The sequence below is a fragment of the Nicotiana attenuata genome, unplaced genomic scaffold (genome assembly GCF_001879085.1).
Source record: "Nicotiana attenuata strain UT unplaced genomic scaffold, NIATTr2, whole genome shotgun sequence".
NCBI classification, from domain to species: Eukaryota; Viridiplantae; Streptophyta; class Magnoliopsida; order Solanales; family Solanaceae; genus Nicotiana; species Nicotiana attenuata.
The window spans coordinates 372,119-387,417 of NW_017670756.1; positions in this window are offsets into that span (position 1 = coordinate 372,119).

The following is a 15,299-nucleotide window of genomic DNA, read 5'->3' on the forward strand; positions in this document are numbered from 1 at the left end:
TCCATCACTTGTTCAAGCAAAAGGATCTCAATTTGAGGCAGTGGAGATGGTTGGAATTGCTAAAGGATTATGATATTACTATCATGTACCATCCGGTGAAGGCCAATTGGTGGCCGATGCGTTGAGCCGAAAGGCAGTAAGTATGGGGAGTTTGGCATATATTCCAGCTGGGGAGAGACCTCTGGCAGTGGATGTTCAGGCCTTGGCCAATTCATGAGGTTGGATATTTCGGAGCCCAGTCAGGTATTGGCTTGTGTGATTTCTCAGTCTTCCTTATTCGATCGCATCAGAGAGCGCCGGTATGATGATCTCATTTGATTTTCCTTAGGGACAGAGTTCAGCGCGATGATGCTAGAGATGTGACCATGATGATGGGGTGTTGAGGATGCAGGGCCGGATATGTGTGCGCATTGTAGATGGGCTTCGGGAGTTGATTCTGGAGGAGGCCCATAGCTCGCGGTATTCCATTCATCTGGGTGCCAGAGAATGAAGAAGGACATTGTGGGATTTGTAGCTCGGTGTCTCAATTGTCAGCTGGTGAAATATTAGCATCAGAGACCGGGTGGCTTGCTTCAGCGGATGGATATTCTAGAGTGGAAGTGGGAGCGGATCACCATGGACTTTGTAGTTGGGCTTCCACGGACTTTGAAGAAGTTCGATGCTATTTGGGTGATTGTGGATCGGCTGACCAAGTTCTCGCACTTCATTCCTGTGTGTACTACTTATTCTTCAGAGTGGTTAGCAGAGATCTATATACGGGAGATTGTTCGTTTGCATGGTGTCCCGATTTCCATCATTTCAGATAGGGGCACTCAGTTTACTTCACAGTTTTAGGGGTCTGTACAGCGAGAGTTGGGTACTCAGGTTGAGTTGAGCACAGCTTTTCACCCTCAGACGCGGGCAGTCCGAGCGCACTATTCAAATATTGGGGGACATGTTGAGCGCTTGTGTCATTGATTTTGGAGGGTCATGGGATCATTTTCTACCGCTTGCAGAGTTTGCTTATAAGAACAGTTACCAGTCGAGTATTCAGATGGCTCCATATGAGGCTTTGTATGGGAGGCAGTGTAGATCTCCAGTTGGTTGGTTTGAGCCAGGTGAGGCTAGACTATTGGGTGCAGACTTGGTGCAGGATGCTTTAGACAAGGTGAAGGTGATTTAGGAGAGGCTTCGTATAGCGCAGTCGAGACAAAAGAGTTATACTGACAGGAAGGTTCGGGATGTGTCCTACATGGTTGGTGAAAAGGTTCTGTTGAAGGTTTCACCATGAAGGGTGTTATGAGATTTGGGAAGAAAGGTAAATTGAGTCCTCGGTTCATTGGGCCTTTTGAGGTGCTTCGGAGAATTTGGGAGGTGGCTTATGAGCTTGCATTGCCACCCAGCCTATCGAGTGTGCATCCGGTATTTCATGTTTCTATGCTCTGGAAGTATATTGGGGATTCGTCTCATGTTTTGGACTTCAGCACGGTTCAGTTAGATGATGATTTGACTTATGATGTAGAGCCAGTAGCTATTTTGGAGCGGCAGGTTCGAAAGTTGAGGTCAAAGGGTATAGCTTCAGTGAAAGTGCAGTGGAGAGGTCAGCCCGTGGAGGAGGCTACCTGGGAGACCGAGCGGGAGATGCGGAGCAGATATCCTCACCTATTCGAGGCTTCAGGTATGTTCTTGACTCGTTCGAGGATGAACATTTGTTTAAGAGGGGGAGGATGTAACGACCCGGCCGGTCGTTTCATGAGTTACCGTTCCGTTTTCCCCATTTCTGCTTCTTATTGTCTTCTTCAGCTGAATTATGTGTTATCGGGTCGTTGGCTCAGGTTCGGAGAGGTTTTGGTAAGGTTTTAGTCACGTAGTCTCTTTTGAGAAAGCTTAAGTTGGAAAAGTCAACGGGATGTTGACTTATGTGAAATAGGGCTCGGATGTAAATTCGATGATTCGGATAGCTTTGGGAGGTGATTTGGGACTTAGGAGTGTGATCAGGACGTGTTTTGGAGGTTCGGAGTAGATTTATGCTTGAATTAGCGAAATTGGAAATTTTGGCGTTTTCTGGTTGCTAGGTGAGATTTTGATATAGGGGTCGGAATGGAATTCCAGGAGTTGCAGTAGGTCCGTTGTGTCATTTGGATGTGTGTGCAAAATTTCAGGTCATTCGGACGAGGTTTGATAGATTTTTGATCAAAAGCGAAATTCGGACGTTTTAGAGTTCTTAGGCTTGAATCGGATGTGTTTTGGTCGTTACGATGTTGTTTGAGGTGTTTTGAAGATTGGTATAAGTGTGGATGGTGATATATGACTAGTTTGTGCTTTTGGTATAGGTCCCGGGGGCCTCGGGGTGATTTCGGATGATTTACGAAAAGTTTAGAGTTGAGTATGGGAGCTGAAGCATTTTGCTGCTGTCATAACTGCACCTGCGGTTGGAAGGCCGCAGGTGCGAGGCCCGCAGAAGCGGAAGGCAGCCGCAGATGCGGCCAAGAAGAGGATCAGCTGGAGCCGCAGAAGCGGCTAAGGAAGCACACCTTCGGTAGCGCAGGTGCGAGGAAACAACCGCAGATGCGGAACTTGGATGTTAAGTGAAAACCGCAGATGCGGTGTCTTGGGCCGCAGAAGCGGTAGCGCAGAAGCGCATTTTGGGCCGCAGGTGCAAAAAACCTGGGCCAGAAGGTATAAAAGAATTCCTTCGCGATTTTTGAGTTGTTCTTCATCATTTGCATGCGGGTTTGAGCTTGGGGCAGCTATTTGAAGAGGGATTTTAAGGGGATTTCGTAGAGGTAAGGTTTTTGGACCCTAAACTCATTTCTATGGTGTTATTTCACTGATTTGGCTAGGAAATTTATGGAAATTAAGGGTTAAAAATTGGAAAATTAGGGCTTGAGATTGGAGACCTTTGAGCAAGGGTTTGAGGGGTCATTTGTGGTCGGATTTTAATACTTTTGATATGTACGAACTCGTGGGGAGATAAGGAGTCTATTGATGTAAATTTTATCGAATTCCGAGACGTGGGCCCGGTGGTCAGGTTGGACCAATTTCGGGATTTTTGGTATAATTTGATTATTTTTGCACGGTCTTTGTTCCCCTAGCTTATTCTAATGTTATGATTCTAATTTTGGGTAGATTCGACGCGAGTTGAGGCCGAGGCGAGAGGCAGAGGCGTCGCAGAGTAGTATTTCAACCGGTTTGAGGTAAGTAACCATTGTAAATCTGGAACTAAGGGTATAAAACCCCAGTATTTCGTATTGATTTGATAAATGAGGTGACGCTCATGCTAGGTGACGAGCGTGTGGGTGTGCACCGGTAGGGATTGTGACTTGGTCCATCCCATAGCGACTATTAAGCTGCGTACTTGATTTGAAATCTTATGATATCAAGTATTTTAGAGATTGATACTATATTATGGGTTGTATGCCATGTTTGGGGCCTTGTGCCGATCTGTTGAGACCCTTAGGGGCATTTTAACTGTTTTCCTCACTCTATTTGTTTGAAAGCATATCCTCAGCCATGTTTTACCTGTTTATTGTTTAAACCTGGTTTTTATTAATCTGCTTCTTAAAAGATGAAAACTATTTGGGCTGAGTTCCCTTGATTTCCGTTGTTATGCCCGAGTGGTTGTGAGGTTAATGACTGAGAGAGGTTGAGGACAAAATCGTGAGGATTATATATACATACACACACACACACATATATATATATATATATATATATATATATATATATATATATATATATATTATGGATCGGGCTGCACGCCGCAGCAATATTATATGTATATATTATGAATCGGGCTGCACGCCGCAGCGATATTTAAATGGATCGGGCTGCACGCCGCAGCGATATTTATATGGATCGAGCTTCACGCCGCAGCGATATATATGTTGGATCGGGTTGCACGCCGCAGCGATATGACGCTTGGGCTGTAGGAGCCCCTTCGGAGTCTGTACACCCCCAGTGAGCGTAATCGACTATATTTATATCGATCGGGCTGCACGCCGCAACGATTATTATGATTATTACAACTATGAGATATTATTGAGCCTGAGTGCTGAGTGTGAGTTCTGTGTGACGAGAGTTGAGTCACGAGTGACCGAGAGGTTTTCCGGAGAGGCTATATTTGTGAGTGATACCTTGCCCGAGGGGCCCATTTATGACATTTTTGCTGATTTCACTCTTCCTTTTATAATGAGCCTCTGTTGAAAAATGCTAAGTAAATGATTTCAAAATATCTCAATTTAAATTGAAGTTTTACCAAGTAACTGGCTTTTAAATTGTTGAGTTTGACTTGATATTTTATTGTATACTCTTATATATGATTTTTGACTGCTCGTCACTACACTCAGATCTTATTTACTTTAGTTACTTACTGAGTTGGCATACTCACGTTACTCCCTGCACCTTGTGTGCAGATTCAGGTGCCTGAGCGGCAGAGTGAGGGTTCCCAGCATTTTCGAAGCTTGATCGCTGCCTACTCTGCACCACTAAAAAGTAGTGAGAGAGGGTCGCAATAGCTTTTACCCGAATAGAGGTCGGGATCGATTTCCTCGGGGAGCTAGTAGTGGAGTTGGATTTTCTGTCTAGTCTAGAGATGTGTTTGTACTCCTAATGTCACTTCAAACATTCTTGGTTTTTGATTTTATAACTACTATGATAAAACTAATGATTAACGCTAAATTATGCTACTAGAATATTGCTAAGTTGTATCTAATGGGAAGAAAGGAAATAGGGTCGTGACACTACCTAGGTGGCTAATTGACGGGTAGATGTTAGTAAGGATAGATTGACATATTTGGGGCTTATGCTATAACCGTTGCACAATTGTACCCACTCTCACACCTCTCGGTAGAGAGAGTGATTTTGCCCAATTGACTCTCTCGAGACCAATTGGGTAGGCCAATTAGATCAAGCAACTAGGGTTCAAGTAGGGTGATTACTCTCTCGAGATTTAACCCGTTAATTGGGACTATCATTTCTCATGTGTCTATCCCAATTCCTTGTTGGGTCAATTTTGGGGTCATAAACTCTCTTTCTCAAGAAGAGTCAAACCCACAAAGCTTGAATCAGTGTTTGCAACCACCAATTCTTAAATAAAAACATAAAATCAACCCAAATAACAAACACCCATAATCAATCTAACCCTAGATGGCAACACCCATCAATTACCCACACTAGGGTTGAGCCACAACCCTAGCTAATGGGTTTAGCTACTCATGCTTGAAAGAGAAAATGAAGAAATAGATGAAGAACTGAACATAATAATTAATTGCTAAATGAAACTACTCAAGGGTCGTAGAGCAGTTGGGATTACAGGACCAAATAGTGCCGGCGGTCTGGGTGTTAAACTGATTTAACATGGCATGCGAAACTACTCAAGGGGAGATAACCCTACCATTGAACACCGCCGGGACAATCCAAGAGACAAAGTTCTACATGATCGAAGGGGACATGAGGTACAACGCCCTATTTGGAAGGTCGTGGGTTCACAACATGAGGGCGGTGCTCTTAACCTTACACCAGGCGCTGAAGTTCCCTACGTCGGGAGGAGTGAAGACAGTCTACGGAGAGCAACCGACCGCAAAGGAAATGTTTGCAGTCGAAGAGGTAATCCCGGTGCCCGCAGTTTTGACATCAAGGAACATGGGGCCGACCAAAAAGGAAGAAATTAAATAGCAATCATCGATGCCAGTGTCGACCGAACCGGAGGAGCGAGGAGTAGACAAGGAGGATGATTATGGAATTCCGAGATCGTTCATAGCTCCTGATGATACCGACGCCACCAAATCGATGGTCGAGGAGTTGGAGCAAGTCATATTGATCGAAGAGCTACCAGATCGAAAGGTACACCTGGGCACGGGGTTAACTCCCAAGCTCACGAAAAAACTCATTAATTTTCTTAAGGCTAGCATAGACTGTTTCATAGACTATTTCGCTTGGTCCCATCTTGATATGACAGGGATCCCACGAAAATAACCGCTCATAACTTGAGTTTGGACCCGAAGTTCCATCCGGTTAAGCAGAATAGAAGGTCACAGTCCGAGGTCAAGCATACATTCATCAAGGACGAGGTATCCAAACTCGTTAAAATAGGGTCCATTCGGGAAGTTAAATACCCAGATTGGTTAGCTAACGTAGTGGTAGTGCCGAAAAAAGGGAATAAGCTAAGAATGTGTGTAGATTATAAAAATATAGACAAGGCATGCCCCAAGGATTACTTTCATTTGCCTAACATTGATCGGATGATAGACACAACGCCGGGCACGAGATACTCAGCTTTCTCGATGCCTATTCTGGGTACAACCAGATTCGGATGGACCCGGACGATCAATAAAAGACTTCTTCTATCACTAAGTTCTGCACCTACTATTATAATGTAATACCATTCGAATTAAAGAACGTCGGTGCCACCTATCAATGCCTAGTAAACCGGATGTTCGAAGAACAGATAGGAAAATCAATGAAAGTTTATATTGACAACATATTAATCAAGTCCCTGCGAGCAGAGGACCATTTGAAACATTTGCAGGAAACCTTCGACATACTGAAGAAATACAATATGAAGTTGAACCCGAAGAAGTGCGCATTGGGGGTCGGATCGGGAAAATTCCTCGGGTTCATGGTATGCAATTGAGGGATCGAGATCAATCCCAAAAAATTCAAATCCATAGAGGACATCACCATGGTGGACAACATCAAGACCGTTCAAAGGCTGACCGGGGGTATAACCTCCCTGGGCCGGTTCTTCGAGGTCCTCGGACAAAAGTCATCGGTTCTTCCACTGTTAAAGAAGAAGAATAACTTTTCTTGGACCCCAGAATTCCAGCAGGCTTTGGAAGAACTCATACACTACCTATCGAGTCCGCCCCTACTCTACACTCCAAAGGAGAACGAGCAGTTGTACCTTTACTTGGCAGTTTCTAAGGTGGCGGTAAGTGGAGTCCTAGTTCGGGACGAAGAAGGTACGTTTCTTATTTACTATATTAGTAGAACTCTAGGCGAGGTCGAAACAAGGTATCCTCACCTGAAAAAATTGGCGCTCGCTTTGCTAAGTGCCTCCAGAAAGCTTAAACCATACTTTCAATCGTAACTTCTTACCCGCTGAGGAACATCATGCACAAACCCGAGCTCTCGCGCCGGTTGGCCAAATAGGCCGTCAAAATTAGCAGGTACGATCGACCCTGAACCGTTATAAAATCTCAGATTTTGGAAATCTTCATGGTCAACTTTACGCCAGGCTTAATACCCAAAGTCGGGAGGGAATTACAGTTAACCTCAAATAACCTCAGAAATCTAGACCCTTTTAATGGACGTTGCCTCAAGCGCGAACGGGTACAGGCCCAGCATCATGGTAAAACCACCCTCGGGAAATGGAATTAGGCAATCTATTAGAACTGTAAAATTGACTAACAATGAGGCCAAGTTTAAGGCCATGATTGCAGGTCTAGAATTGGCTAAAAGCCTTGGGGCCGAGGTGATCGAAGCCAAGTGTGGCTCCTTCCTTGTGGTAAACCAAGTTAACGGGACGTTCGAAGTAAAAGAAGAATATATACAAAGGTACCTGGAAAAATTACAAGTAACGCTGTATCAATTCAGGGAATGGAACCTGCAGCACATACCCCGAGATCAGAATAGCAAGGCCGATATTTTGGCCAACTTGGGGTCGTCAGTCGATGCTGATGGATTCAGTTCGAGAACTGTAGTGCAGCTCATGAGTCGGTGATAGAAGAAGGCCACGCCAAAGTAAACTCAACGGGTTTAACTTGGGATTGGAGGAACAAGTACATAGACTACTTGAGACGGGAAAATTACACTCGGATCCCAAACAATCGAGAGCCCTGCGTACCAAGGTCGGCAGATTTAGCTTGGACGAATGGGCAATGTTTTGGAGAACCTTCGACGGACCTCTAGCCAGATGCTTGGGATCGGGAGAGACCGAATACTCCTTGAGAGAAGTTCACGAAGGCACTTGCAGGAACCACTCGGGGGTAAAATCATTGGTTCGGATACTGATTAGGGCTGGCTTTTACTGGACCGAGATGGATAAAGATGCGAAGGATTTCGTATAGAAATGCAACGACTGCCAGAGACACGCCCCGATCATCCATCAACCGGGAGAAATGCTCCACTCGGTTTTGTCCCCGTGGCTATTTATGAAGTGGGGAATGGATATTGTCAGTCCCCTACCATAGGCACCCGGTAAAGCTCAATTCATACTATTCATGGCCGATTATTTTTCCAAATGGGTCGAGGCTCAGGCATTCGAAAAGGTTCAGGAGAAAGAAGTTCATTCTGGGATCACATAGTATGTCGATTTAGGATACCAGCCGAGGTCGTTTGCGATAATGGAAAATAATTCATTGGCAGCAAGGTAAATAAATTTTTCGAAGATCCCAAGATGAAAAATATATTATCAACACCTTATCACCCTAGTGGGAAAGGGAAGGCAGAATCAACAAACAAGACCATACTTCAAAACCTGAAAAAGAGGTTGACCGTTGCAAAAGGGAAATGGAAGAAGATCATGCCCGAAGACCTATGGGTGTACCTCGTACGACTTCAAAGTCTAGCATCGGGGCCACCCCGTTTTCATTGGTCTATGGATCCGAAGCCTTAATACCAGTTGAGGTGGGAGAACCAAGCCTCAACTTCCAATATGCGACAAAAGAGCCAAATAGCGAGGCTATGATTACAAGCTTGGAACTATTGGATGAAAGACAGGAGGCCGCCTTAGTCCGGTTGGCCGCATAGAAACAGCGAATAGAAAGGTATTACAACTAAAGACCCAGCCTCCGACACTTTCAAGTCGGGGACTTGGTGTTGAGGAAAGTAACATTACACACTAGGAACCCAAACGCAGGGAAGCTGGGACCGAATTGGGAAAGACCACATCAAGTTGTCGGAATAACTGGCAAAGGCTCGTACAAACTGGAAGCGTGAAATGGCATACAACTACCGGACAATTGGAACATGGCACACTTAAAGCGATACTACTGCTAAGGTAAACGACCTTTAATCATACTAACATTTAATCATGTTATAAATCGATACTACTGCTAAGGTAAACGACCTTAGCGATACTACTGCTAAGGTACTCTTTAATCATGTTATAAATCGGACTAACATTTGCAGGTAAACGACCAAGGATGGTTGTGATTATTAGGTCTGAAAGAATGCATTGCACTCTTTTTCCCTTGAACCAATTTTGTCCCAAATTGGGTTTTTCGGCAAGGTTTTTAAAGAGGCAATAGTAAAACGTGCTAGCTTAGATTCAAAGACCGTTTCAAACCGAAGTCAATGATTGTTCACTTCATATCTACAGTATCCGAGTTTGACCTCGAATACTGGGGGACATTACCCTCGGATTAAGGTTTTTAGCAAGGAAAAAGAAAATATTGTATACTAAAAGCTCTGGCTTAGTGGTTAGGTTTCATTGTAAGGGCCAAACGGTCGTATGAACCGTGATCACATAGTCCACTCTAGCCATGACACAAGTTTTTATGCGCTTTCGGTCATGTACTTTGCACACTAAGAAATGAAAGAAAGTTCCGCTTTGCTATTACGCATTTTTTGCTTTTTCGATTCCGGATCCTAGAGTACACGGGCTACCCCTACTCGGGGACTATCGAGCCCAAGGGCTACCTCTACTCGGGGACTGTCGCCCGAAGAAAATTCGGACGACCCGGGCTACTGAATCTCGAAGGTACCAAACCTATTAGGCGGTACCAAAAATAAAAGGCTACGACCACCTTAAAAATAGCTCGGAGACGTCCGATGCTTGTAATCAGAAAGTAAGGCCTTTACAAAAAGTCGAAACCTACTAAAAGGTTACCCTCGGCAAAAGCATCGTCTAAAAACACTTAAGCATCTTGGGAACCTCCGTCGCACCGAAGTTTCGAAGCCACGAGCAAATAAAGTTGCATCAAAGTCAGGCTTCATTTGGACCTCCGGAAGACGAATGCCCCATAACTACATCTGATTCTATGTTAAGGCATCAAAAAACAATACATGAATAGAAATTGCAAGAAGATGCTGGAAAAGTAAAGAAGCGACATTGCCAAGAAGAGAAAAAAATTATATATATTCCAAAAACATATTTACAAAGGCCCGATAGAACGGCCTCCAAATAGACAAAAACAATATACAAGGAAAAATAAAAAACTGAAAAAGTACTAAGGCATCTACGCCTGGAATTCACCGCGGCTCGACTCGCCACCAGAACTGTCGGAGCTCTCAGAGCCCTCGGAACCCTCGGAGCCTTCGTCATCCTCGGGCTCGTAGAGCTTATTTTCCTTGGGCTCGAGCTTCTTAGCTTCGTCAATCTCGGCCGATAAGTCAAAGCCTCCGGCGTGGATCTCTTCGAGGGTATCTCTTCGGTACAGTTGCTTCATGTATTCAGACTTTGCCTTTAGGCAAGTCTCGGTTGCCTCCACATCGGCCTTGTACTGGCCACCATTTCTTGGCATCAGCAGAAGTTGTGTCCGATTCGGACCTCAATGCCGCATATTTTCTTTCGAGGGCATCCCGTTCTGCGACGGCCGAACTTAGTTGTGCCCGAAGATCATCATTCAGCTGAGACCATTTATCGGCTTTGTCTTTCGCCACCCGGAGTTGGTTCTCGACTGATGCCAGCTCCACCTTTGCAATTTCCTTATCTGAAGCCAGTAAGTCCATCTTGCCCTTCCACCCTTCGGCCATGGCCTTGACCTCGTTCATCTCGGCCCGGAGCTGGTCGATCAGGTCAATCCTCTATTGTACCTGCGAAGTTGTATTGTTAGTCACCACGACTAGCTCCTCGTTTTTGGATTAAAAGACCTTTACCTTTTCAACCAGGTCGGCATGTTCCCGCTTCAAGGTCGAAGCCTCCTTCTGAGCTTTTTCCAGCTCGGCCCGGAGAACCGGGAGGTCTTTAAGGGCCCGTCCTGTTGATTACTAAGAAGCCTGTACATGTCCTTCTTTCGGACCTATTCTTTGAGCTCGAACTCGAGCTGGCTGATTCCCAAGCTGTACCGTAGGAAGCTTTCATGGTGAAGCACTGAGGTTTGTAAAACAACAAAGGTAGTAAGAGACATCACAGCTTAAGTCGAATCCATAAAGGGGTATAAAAGTGTTGGCGCCTTACCCGGTTCAACGTCTGCTGTGCCTCATTGAAAATACTTGACGTGCCCACCTCGTTCATCCTTGCCTGGTCCTCCTCGGTCACCGAGCATTGGAGGTAGCTGGCTACGCCCTCCGGAGCACAGAGGATCCAAGCATCTTCTGGGATTATGAGAACGACCGTTCTCTTACGCCCGGGGTCCACACTCGGTGCGGGAAACTGCTTCACCAGTTTTGGGCTCGAACTCGGCCATCTAGCTCCCAAGGGCACGTCCTTCTTCGGGATCTCTAGGTGACCAAGCCGGAGAAATCCTCCAATGTGGAAATGTCCATGCCGTCGAAAAAGGAGTTGAGGGGATCAATCTGAACCCTGCACTCCCTCGATTGACTTTTCTTTTCCCGCTTGGGCCTCCTCGAGCATGGACTCGGTATAGGAGGGCGTCTCTATGATGTCAATGACACCGGTCGCCTCTTTCCGAATGGGAGCGGCTTCCTAGGAAGTCACAGCCTCCACCTCCCCCTCAGGTTCCCGAGCCTGAAAGGATCGACTTCATGGCCTCCTTTCTCGACCGTCGCCTGCTCAACAACGGGGGTCGATCCCTGAGCAACGAAGATGTCGTCTTCTTCGGGCTCATCCCTGAGCAGGTAGAGATAGCCAGGGTCCAGTGCCCTGGACTTGGTATTCTTCTTGGGCTTCCGGGCCCGGGTGGCCGCCCTCTTCTTCCTCTTCCCCTCGGGGTCCGGGTAACACGAGGACTTTCTCTTTTTCTTCTTCTCCTCCTTCGCAGCAGCCCTGGGCTGTCCAGAGATGGAGGGCCCGACAGGCAAAGACAGATCCTCGTCCTCATCAAGCGGACTAAGTTCAGTGATCTTAGGCAAACCTGTAAGAAAAAAGGAAAAGTTAGCACTATATATGTTAAGAGCGTGATGGTAACTATTTTAGGGAAGAACCTCACCAAGAGAACGGGCCTCCCACTTTCCTTCAAAAGTTTGTGCCATGCGCGCTCGGAATAAGGCATCTGCTTACAAATCCCCTCGAGCGACTCCTTGAATCGGGGAATTGCATCTGGAACTTGGGCAACAGCTGCACGAACACAAACACAAGCGATGAGAAAAAGAAATAAAAAGGAAGAAATACCTTAGAAAGACAATACTTACGGGATGCATTCCACTCCTCGGGGAACGGCAGAAACTCGGGGGGAATCAGGTCTTCGATTTTTACCCGAACAAACCTCCCCTGCCAACCTCAATCCCGGTTCTCGTCAATGCTCGAGAAAGGAGCCTTGCTTGCTCGTGGATGAGCTTGATCAGTCCCCCTCGAAAGATTCGCGGACTGTACAGGCGGAGTAGATAGTCGTGGGTGAACCAACGAGATTAGGTATCGTTTACGAAGTGGCGCAAGAGGATCACAATCCTCCAGAAGGATGGTTGGATTTGCCAAGGCACACCTCGTCTCTCTTGCAGAAACCAAGAACTACGGGATCCACAGGGCTAAGTGTAAACACTCAGATACCCCTTCACATGAGTAGTTATATCATCATTGGACTCGAGGACGACCACGTCCTTACCCTCCCACTTACAGTCCGCTCGGACTACGGGTAGGGTTTCTTCAGTAACAGAGCATATGTATCTCGATGCTCCCACGCCTCGGTCTTGTTGGCTAGAGGCCTTCTCGACCTTGAAGTCATCCCCGATAGAACAGCCTTCGGGTATAAAGCTCTTCATAGGGGGATCTGGAGCCACCTCGGGAGCGGCCACCTCGGTATCTACGGCTGGGTGGGAAGATGAAGGGGTATCCTGGTGAGGCACTGGCTTGGAAGTTTTAGCCATCGTGATCTGGGAAAATATGAATATTTGAAAGGAAGTATGAAGACTTGAAGGGAAAATATGAAGATTTGAATAAATAGTACGAAGGTTTAAAGGTGTGATGAAGATATGAAGACTCAAGAAGGAGTGTATGAATATTTGAGAAAGTTAAAAGCCGTTAGAAAATTCAAAGGCAAAGCTAGGATTGGAAAGTGAAAGAAGTATAAAAGGTCGAAGCTTTAATAGGAGAAAATGCAATCAATGTGCGATGTTTCACATTCGAAAACAACCAGCTGATGACCGACATGTGTCCGAAGTCAGAACGACGCGACTGATGGAGATTTCGACTGACTCATCATCTTAGTTACAACGTGCGAGAGAAGAAACCGGGCCTCATCATTTGTTTCCCATCGATCCGACGAACTTACTCTCTGGGAAACGAGGGGACTATCTGTATACGGTTAAAATCGGGGGCAATGCATGGGCCGATTTCCCGGTGAAGAAGATGGAAGGAGGGCACAAACACAGGAGGTTGAAATCGAGGATGGGAGCCTTCGTACTGAGACCCATGAAAGATGAACAATGGGCTCATCGTCGGGCGTGATAGGGCAACGCTCCCCAGAACTAGAACGAGCTCTAGGACCTTGGGAGATATGGCAAACAGTTACGCACGACTAACAGAGGGTCGTGATATCCGTACCTAAGCGGATATCACGGCGTAGATCTCGCCTGATGTCGGTTACAGATCACTAATTAGCGAGAAAGGGAGATTGTTACCTTTTTTAGACTTGTACTAGTGATGAAACTCTCCTTAGCTCCTACTATTTAAAGGGAAAGATTTCTTTGATAACACACATTGTAACACGCAAACCAAGGCAATACAAATTTATTTTTCTATTTTCTAGCTATTAAAAAATTCTTACTTTATTTTGTTCTTCATTCACAATTGGCTTCGAACCCAGGGTCCGATCGAGGGCAAAGCTACTATTCAACCTAAGTTCAAGACAGGTCGTAACACAATAATTGGTTTGGTTATTCATTTTATCTTAAACTCGTTTATCTAATATTCTTAATTATTTGTGTTGAATCAATCCACGTATCCTTAAAACCGCGTACAAATGTTATTGTTATCTGTTTTAAGGGTAAACAAGTTCGACCTATCCAGCAAAATTGCCGGCCTACGAATGTTGTTCTGGTGATGCCAAAAGTTGTTCAGATATATGATTTTATCTTATTTTCATTTATTTATTATTCCTGGTCCGGAAGTAACTTTTCCTTCCTTGGGCAGTACCTCCCAACAAGATTGATTCGTTTGGATCTTGGTCCATGATGGCTTTTTTATGATTTTGACAAATAAATCTCTCTATGTAAGGGAAACTAAAAAACAAGCTACACAAGTAGTAGTAACTATATCAACAATGTCCGTGGAATTGGGTGCACATCAATGCCACTTTGAAGCTATATTAACAAATCATGGTGCTCATGATATATCCAACACCAACAAATTATGTTTCTCAAGCACATTTAAATTCTCTTGGAAAATAAAGATGTCTTAACATCTTCATTTGATCAAACTCTATAATTATATATAGTGTTAATTAGTTAATCATTAAAAAATAACTAAAACTTTAAGGGTAAAAATTATTACCAATTTTTTGTTTGGACAGCTCTTCTTGTTATTTTTAGTTCCCTATATTTTTGTAATTAAATACGTTTATTGAGCCCACGGGCCAGCCGGCCTCAAGCCTCATAGGCCCAAGGTTTACTTGGGCCAGGCTCAAAAGCCTCATTTTTAAATGGGATCTAAAAAACATAGCCCAACCCTACTAAATCATAAATGGGCTATAAAACTCTTATCCCACCCTACTAAATCACAGATTGGTTTGGGCTGGCCTGACGGCTCTAGTGTTTGTTGACACAAAAACAGAGTCCATATGTATGCGTATCCAAGAATCCGAAACTCATCTATATCTATACTATTTTAAAAGCACGAAGGGCCTTAGTGAAATATCGTTCGCCTTTTTTACCCTTAAAGAATAGAGTTCACATAGGACAACATTGTTATTTAATTATTCTCCTAATTTATTAGGACTTCAAAAACAATAAAAAATTTACTCATTCCTTATTTGAACTATAGGTAGAAAGTCCTAATATTTAGAACATTAACATGGAAGAGCTTTATTCCTCGTAGGTAACTTTAATTTGCTAAACGCATTGTAGTGAGATTTCCAAGTTTGTCTTTTTCCTTTTCTTACTCTGTTATAGTTAATTTCAATTGTTTAAACTAACTTAATAGATTATTAATAAATTTATTAGTTAAAACTAATATCATTATAACCAGTAAATATATAAAATTTACCACATACTCATTAGTTTTATGTCATCTATGCAGTTAAATTTGAGAATTGTATTCCTAA